Here is an 8,104-nt window from a genome sequence, read left to right on the forward strand (position 1 = left end):
ATAACGTTTGCGTTTCACACGCAAAGGGTCTGTCTGCGGGCTGCTGGTTGTTTCTGAGAAAAGAGTCTACCCTGTACAGCAATTACTACTCACGTTGACAGTGAAGGCAGGTACATATGCTGCGATTTTGTGTTGCATGGAGTGCCGGGCGTATTATCAACTTGTATGCATTCAATGAGATTTCAAAAACGGGTTCACTATTTGAAGATATGTCAATCTAATTAACTGTGATTATTCACTGTACTAATGGGCGACTTTAACTGTGTATGCGATCCTAGTGATCGCAACAATCCTAATAGTCACCGAGACAGGAGTGGTGAAGTTTTAAGTGGTATCATAGATAATGCAGGGCTCATTGACATCGGTACTTTCGGTCAAGTAACTGCGTATACTCGACTTCAGGGAAGCTCTTCTGCTCGCCTTGATCGAATTTACATATCTTCATCACTTCCACCTCGAGAAATTTCGTGCAGCACTGAGCCAGTTTCATTTTCGGATCACTGTATTGTTATCGCAAAAATTGGCGCAAGCCGCCGAACTCACTTCCGACCACAGGGGCACTTTGGAGATGAACTCGGATCCTAAATGATCAGGAATTCAATCATAGAGTTAAAGAGGCAGTGAGAAATTCTTTTTCTAAAGGATGCATGTATTCGCTGCTTGGGAGCTTTTTAAGCAAGAGATTCGTGCACTAGCTATAGAAATGGATCTGTCAAACCATACTATCGAAAGAACGAGGAAAAGAGATTATTTAAAAGTCTCTGTAACCTTTACGAGATCGAATGCGAAAAACCAGGCGCATACATTAATGAAATAGAAGGCATAAATGCCAGCTACAAAATTATGATGCTGCTGCTACAAAGGTGCACGCATTCGATCTCGGAACAGCAGGACTTTGAATTCTGAGCTACCGACGCGTCAAGCTTACTGATGAGCGGCGCCACGCAATGTCCAAGTATTCCAGATCTGATTTCTAACGGTGCTCTTCTAACAGATACAGCAGACATTATATTGCAATTCGAAAGGTACTACAAGGTGTTGTTTAGTGCTCTTTCGGATGACCATGGTGGTGAAAACAAAACAATTTGTTTCTCTGTTAAGCCCATTGAGCGAAGACGATTGCGCAATCATAGTAGTCCCATCACGTAGAGGAAATTAAGCAGGCCATTGATCAACCCTTGTCAAAAACACTGGCCCTGATGGGATTCCTGCTGAATTTTACAAATCATTCAAAACACTCTCAGTACTATTCTGCTGGATAATATTTAGACAAAGTTACGTCATGAAGACTCTCCCCCAGTCTTTTGCAAAAGCCATACTGTTCTATTCCAAAAAGTTCTGGAAGGAAAAGCTTCGTTCCGTTGAAGGCTACAGGCCAATAGCGTTGACAAATGTTGACTACAAAATTTTTGCTAAGATATTATCAAATCGGTTCAGTTTGTTTGATGTCAATACTTATTGGTTCTCACCAGACATGTGGAATTAGGGTCGCTCCATACAAACAAATATTCACATCGCTCGAAACGAAACTTCTTCAGTATTGCTACAGTTGTCAAGGACAGCTTGCTATGCTACAAGTAGACCTTGCCAAAGCTTTTGACCGTGTCAGTCATTCCTTTCTGTTTTTCTGCAACATGCAAATGTTGGCTCTGTTCTGCTGGAAGGCGTTAAACTTTGTTACAAATTGTTCAACTCGTCTAATTATTAATGGCCATCTGTCAAAGCCGGTATCTATTTGCTCTTCTGTAAAGCAAGGCTGCCCAATGTCCCCACTGCTGTTCGCACTTTATCTTGAACCGCTATGCCTGAGCATAATACGATCGAATAGTATTCGAGGCTTCAATATATTAGGCAATGAAGTTAAGGTATTGGCTTATGCAGATGACGTAGCTTTCTTTTGCTCAGACAAACGAAGTGTGAGAATGTGGTATCTACAATAAGTAAATTCGGCATTGTATCAGGTGCGCGTTTAAACACATCTAAAAGTTTAGGATTATGGTTTGGATCATAGGGTAGTACGCCGGAGAAGTTCGCAGGAATTAATTGGACCCGTATTCCACCAAAGTACCTCGGTGTGCCGCTAGATGCATACAGATTCAGCGCACGATACTGGAAAGAACGTGTTCCTAAGCTTGAAAGACAAGCCCAAACTTATGTTCCACATCGTCTTTCCATCTTTGGGAGAGCTGAAGCTTGCAATACATTTTTAGCCACAAAGCTATACTATGTACTGCAACTTATTCATTGCGCTCGATCTTACATACAGCGCTTTCATCGGACTTTCGCAACTTTCGTGTGGTCTTCGACGTTTGAACCAATGAGACGGGACAACCTATTCAGGCCAGTTAAGGAGGGAGGGCTGGGTTTAGTTCATTTATATCTATGGCAAATTGTTTCACGGTTCTACTTTTTTCGCGACAGTTCCCATCCCATTATTCGATCTTTCTTGCAGATTACGTTTGCCAATGCTTTACCTGACTTGATCGTTTCCTCAGATTTCTCTGTACGACCGTGTTTGTGGGGATTTATGCAGGAAGTTTTCATTGCTGTTCGGTTTCTCAAGGTCCGGTTTTCCATAGAATATCTATACACAGTATCACGCAAGAGACTCTACAAGGATTTGTTATCCATGCTTTTCCACCTCCACTTTACCGCTCATTATATTCTGACCTTCCAGGACATGATGTACTAAAACGAGTTCGGAAAATGTATCTTTCTCCTGCTAAAAAACCTTCTTTTACAAACTCCATACTGATACACTGCCGGTGAAATCATGGTTGCAGAGGAAAGGTATTTTTGTTTCCTCAGTTAACTGTCGTCTTTGCGAAGTACCAGAGACAGTAGAACACTGTTTTATTAGCTGCAAAGATGCCATTCTGTTTGGGAAATCCTTCAACGAACTGTTCAAAAATTTTTAACATTAACTCACATACTATACGTTACCTTCTCCCAACGTCTCTTCATGAAGTGCCCTTTGACATGTTTTTCCTTATGGGACTGCACAGTCTGTGGAAAACGCGCATGCAAGACCGTAATGCAGAACTAACCACTGCTTCAAGTATGCATTTCATGCGTATGGCTCTCCATCTAAAGGACATTTACGAAGAACTTGACATCAGACCAGACTGGCACCCCATCTTGATGAGGTGTTCATCCTTACCAGCCTCCACGTGTGACAAGCTTTGAAGAACTTTTCCTGTTCTCTGGACTTGCACAGTATATATGCATGTAAGCCTTTGAATGCTTGTGCAGTGCTTGTGCGATTATTGTCGCTAAGTGAATGCATCACTACGTCATAGCGTTTGTGATAATTTCAAATACGCATTATAATAAATACCATGAAAAAGAAAAAAAAAAAAGAACTCGTGGCTCTGTGGTAGAACACTGATTGCCACGCAGACGTCCTGGGTTCGATTCTCAATCGAACAGAAGTACTTTATTATTTTTTTTTACATCTTTCTCGGTTTTTCGGTCACGGACAAGATGATTTTTCGCTCTCAACCAACGACGCCGACACTGACGCCGGAATTTCTGCGAAACTAGCTCTTTAACGCTATCGCGTCAAAGCGGGAAACCGATTATTAAAGTGACATAAGGGACAAAAAACTTGAGGCCTGGAGGAATAAATGAACCCGGTAGCGGCAGAAAGTCCCAACATGTCCTCATGGGAAAACAGTCATAGCTTCAATGACTCTTCAATCAGTGGTGCTACAATCAACGCAACCTCGTCTACACGAAAATATCTAAACAAGACCGAAAAGCTACGGGGACACCCTAAGTAATTCATATGACGTTTAGAGCCGAGAGCATTACTTGTCGACAAGTGTGCCGCTGAGTTACGTCGCTGAGTTCACTGCCGGCGAAACATAAGACCACCGAAACGTAGCGAAACACGAAACAGTGCGAAACAAATTACTGCGGCGAAACAACATTCACCACTCAAGTCCCCGACAACGTTAAAGCAGTAAAGGCAGAGCGAGCGGCTGCGGAACATGGATGGATGGATTGATTGATGCTACGAGCGTCCCTTTTATAATGTGGCAGTGACATCTGCGCCACCAGGCTCGACAAAAAGAAAAGAAAGAAATACCCCCTTGTTTTTTAGTTGACATGCCTACTTCGATTACGTCGATCTTACCATAGAAAAAAATTACACCATCTCCCGCTAAAGGGGACCATGAGGCGATGCGAAGCCGGAGCACTTGCACGATCGCGTTCCGTTGGCGTTCGTTGGGCATGCTACCGACCTCGCGTCGTGGAACGCGAAGAGGGACGCTACGCGCGTCGTATCTTCCATCTAGCCTGGCCGTTAATTCTCACAGTGCGAGCGGGGAACGCGGTCGACAGGCGGGCGAGAGGGGGGCAGCGTAGGAGAGGAGAGAGGGGAGGGGACGCGTATGCGCTCGAGCTTATCGCGGCGTTGCGCAGGAGAGAATTTCGGCATGTCTAGCATGGTCTAGCCCGCGTTTCAGAGGAAGAGTGGAAAGGGGGAGGGGAGAGGGGGAGGGGAGAGGGTAAGTGGAAAGAGGGAATATGGAAAGAGGGAAAGTGGGGAGGGAAAGTGGAGATGAGAAGGGGAGAGGGAAAGTGGAGAGGGAAAGTGGAGGGGGAAGGGGAGAGGGTGAGTGGAGAGGAGGTTGTGGAGAGGGTATGCGCATACGCAGTAAGGGTGGTCACGCCGCACCACCACACCACGGATTGAGCTCGGCCTTAAGATACTTCGCATCTAAAAAACACAAATTCCCAGCCAGCTCTCTGCCATTACAGCAGAATGACCCTATTTTTCCCACTATTTATTATTTTTGTCATTTCTCTCTACTTATCATCCACCAATACTCTAACCGTCTCTCACTTATTTCTATCGCTGACGGGTCAACCACGACGGGCTACAGCGCCATCTAGTAAGATTGACCACGAGGCCGAGCACAACCGCGTGCATAGCATGAAGATGGTGTAATTCGTGAGCCGTGGTTCTGCCGCGACATTCTCGTGACGGCGAGACCACACAATCAGCCAAATAAAGCTCTGGCATTAAAAAAAAAACAAATTGCACGCTTTGCTGGACGGCATAATAATTCGTGGACAGCACCTTAGGCCTGCGGCTAGCCAGCAGCCAGGACATTTCTGCGCACGGAAGGGATGTCTTATGCAAGAGCGTGGATTCTATTAGAACAACAGCTAAAGAACGCGGCAACGCTACAATGTGCGAGTCAGAAGTGTAGCTAAGTAAAGCTAAAAGATAGGGAAACAAGCAAGATTTTGTTAGACGCAAAATGCGCCGTCGCGCACGGTCTAGTCATGCCTTGGACGTTTGTGCAATGGTCCAACTTTCTTGTATCTCTAATTCCAGAACACGAGTGCGGCATTTGGATGGAGTGGAAGTGCAAGAACGGCCGTCGTGTATTTAGATTTAGGTGTACGTTAAACAACCCAGGAGGAACAAAATCATTCCGTACACCCCCGCAATGGCGTGCCTCATGATCTGATGACTAATTTCATTCATCATTCATTCATTCATTCATTCATTCATTCATTCATTCATTCATTCAATTGTTCATTTACTGCGGACAAGTGGTCGAAGCAGGGAGGGTAACAAATGGTACATGCAATGAAAGTGCGATCGACAAGGAAGGATACGAGTCAATAAAAAGCACCAGAATGACATAATTATTATAACATTCCAAGAAGAAATCTTGATTAAATTACAGAATTCCTGCGATGTATCACTGTAATGCATATATGATTTACATTTACTATAATTACTATTATGCAATTCTTACCACATACCAGAACATGAACATCAATGTAATACATGTTACATACCATACTACGTTAAACATACATATACGTGCATTAACCTTAATACATCCAGTTACAATACGAATAAAAAAACCATATTTACACGCATACACTCTCGCAAAGTGTTCTTACGTTACTCTCGCAATTTGTTTTATTCTTCAATTCCAATAACTTTTTCTCAAGTGCAAGTATGCGATGGAATGCGTAGGCATTTCTGTGTCGGATCATCGAGAAAACTGTTTGTCCGACCACCCTTCTGTCGTACTTCTGTCACGTAAGACAATTCGCTAAGCTTCATTAATCAATCAGTTAATTAATTTTGGGCTTCTAGCAATCTCTGAGCTTTCAGCAAGAGCTTCTTCGAAATGCTGTGAGCGGGGAACTTTACAGTCTCGATTACCAATGATTTTATTATTTTTCGCACCACCACGAATAGCCAGCAACAAAAAGAACGAACTTCTAAAGTTTACGAGGGAATAATTACGGAAGAAAATGGTAATACGTGAAACCCGAGTACGTTACTTGCAATTTGAATTTAAATATAATAGCACTTGCTATCAACCCCGTGACAATATAAACTTTTATAGATTCCTTTGACGAACTGCGCGTACGTACAGCATCTTGCACAGAGCCTGAAATCCGTAAAAAATATGAGCCTGTAATAGAGCACTGCACGGGCCCGGGCCGGCCCGTAAGCCCGGGCCGGGCCGTCCGAAGCTTTTTTGGGGGCCCGGGCTGGGCTCGGGCTTGAAAGTGGGGCCCGGGCCGGGCTCGGGCTTGAAAGTGCGGGCCCGGGCCGGGCCGGCTTGAAGCTGCGGGCCTGGGCCGGGCCCGGGCTTGAGGCTGCGGGCCGGGCCGGACTCGTACCCGCTCATTAAACGGCGTAAGTCGGGCCTTTGAGCACACGCGAACGTTATGCATTGCATGGTCTAAGGTATACTGTGCCAAGCTGAAGTGACACGTGCAATGAGCTGGCTCTAAGTAAATTAGCAATAAAAATAGAAAAACAGTCGAAGTGCTATTTTTTTCCACCAATATAGATATAGATTGGCACTGCATATCTTCACTAACGTTTCGACTGCGGGACCAGGCTTTGTCAAAGTAACAAGTACATCGTGGTGGGTTTCCTTATAAACACGCCAGATCACGTATATATTAATATATATATATATATATATATATATATATATATATATAATATATTATATATATATATATATTATATATAATATATATATATATATATTATATATATATATATATATATATATATATTATATATATATATATATATATATATATATATATATTTAACAGCATAACAATGGGCCAGATCACGGTTGTTCCCATGAGAGGAATAAAGATTTCGGTCTTTTATTCGAGGTTGACACATACGGTACATTTCATTTATATTCCTTGGTATATTACGTGCCAAAACCATGATATGATACGAGGCACGCCGTAGTGGCACCGGATCAATTTCGACCACCTCGAGTTCTCTAACGTGCACCTAAAGATAAGTATATACACGGGTGTTCTTGCATTTCGCCCCATGAAATTGCGGCCGCCGTCGCCGCGGGAATCGCACGGTGTCCTAGGACTTAACAGCGAAACAGCTTAACCGCTGAGCTACCACCGCGGGCAAAGCAACATTTCGATGCATGTACACACCAAATTTCCCGTCCGATCGCCCGCTACAAAGCGCACGGCCATCATTAATAATCATCATCAACAACTAATATCCCCTAGCGGGCCCGGGTCGGACCTGGTCATGAACAAGCGCGCCCTGGATTAGTTTAGTAATGAACGCCCGGGCCCAGGCCGGGCCCGGGCGTGGAACGACGGGCCCGGGCCGGGCTGGGCTGGGTACGGTCAAGTACGCCCGGGCCGGGCCGGGCCCGGGCTTGGAACCACGGGCGGGCCGGGCTCGGGCTGGGTTCGGTCATGTACGCCTGGGCCCGGGCCGGGCCCGCGCTTGAAACCACGGGCCCGGGCTGGGCTCGGGCTTCATAAAGCGGGCCCGGGCCGGGCCCGGGCCGTAAAATCCGGCCCGTGCAGTGCTCTAGCCTGTAATGCGGGCGGCGCATTTTTAGTGCGGTGCGGTTTCACGCTCGCCGTCCCCTACAAGCTAGTAGTTGCGTAATTGCGTTTCATGTGGCTGACACCTCAAGCAACCCCAACCGTGATGAGCTTCAGCAGAGTTTAGAGCGTGAATACAGGCACCAAAACAAGAAAGTTCGTTGGCGAGTCTGAATCGCCTCGGAATTGGAATACAGTCAAGCCTTCTACCGATCGCGTTTCCTCT

This window comes from Rhipicephalus sanguineus, chromosome 5, assembly GCF_013339695.2.
Source record: "Rhipicephalus sanguineus isolate Rsan-2018 chromosome 5, BIME_Rsan_1.4, whole genome shotgun sequence".
Classification (NCBI taxonomy): domain Eukaryota; kingdom Metazoa; phylum Arthropoda; class Arachnida; order Ixodida; family Ixodidae; genus Rhipicephalus; species Rhipicephalus sanguineus.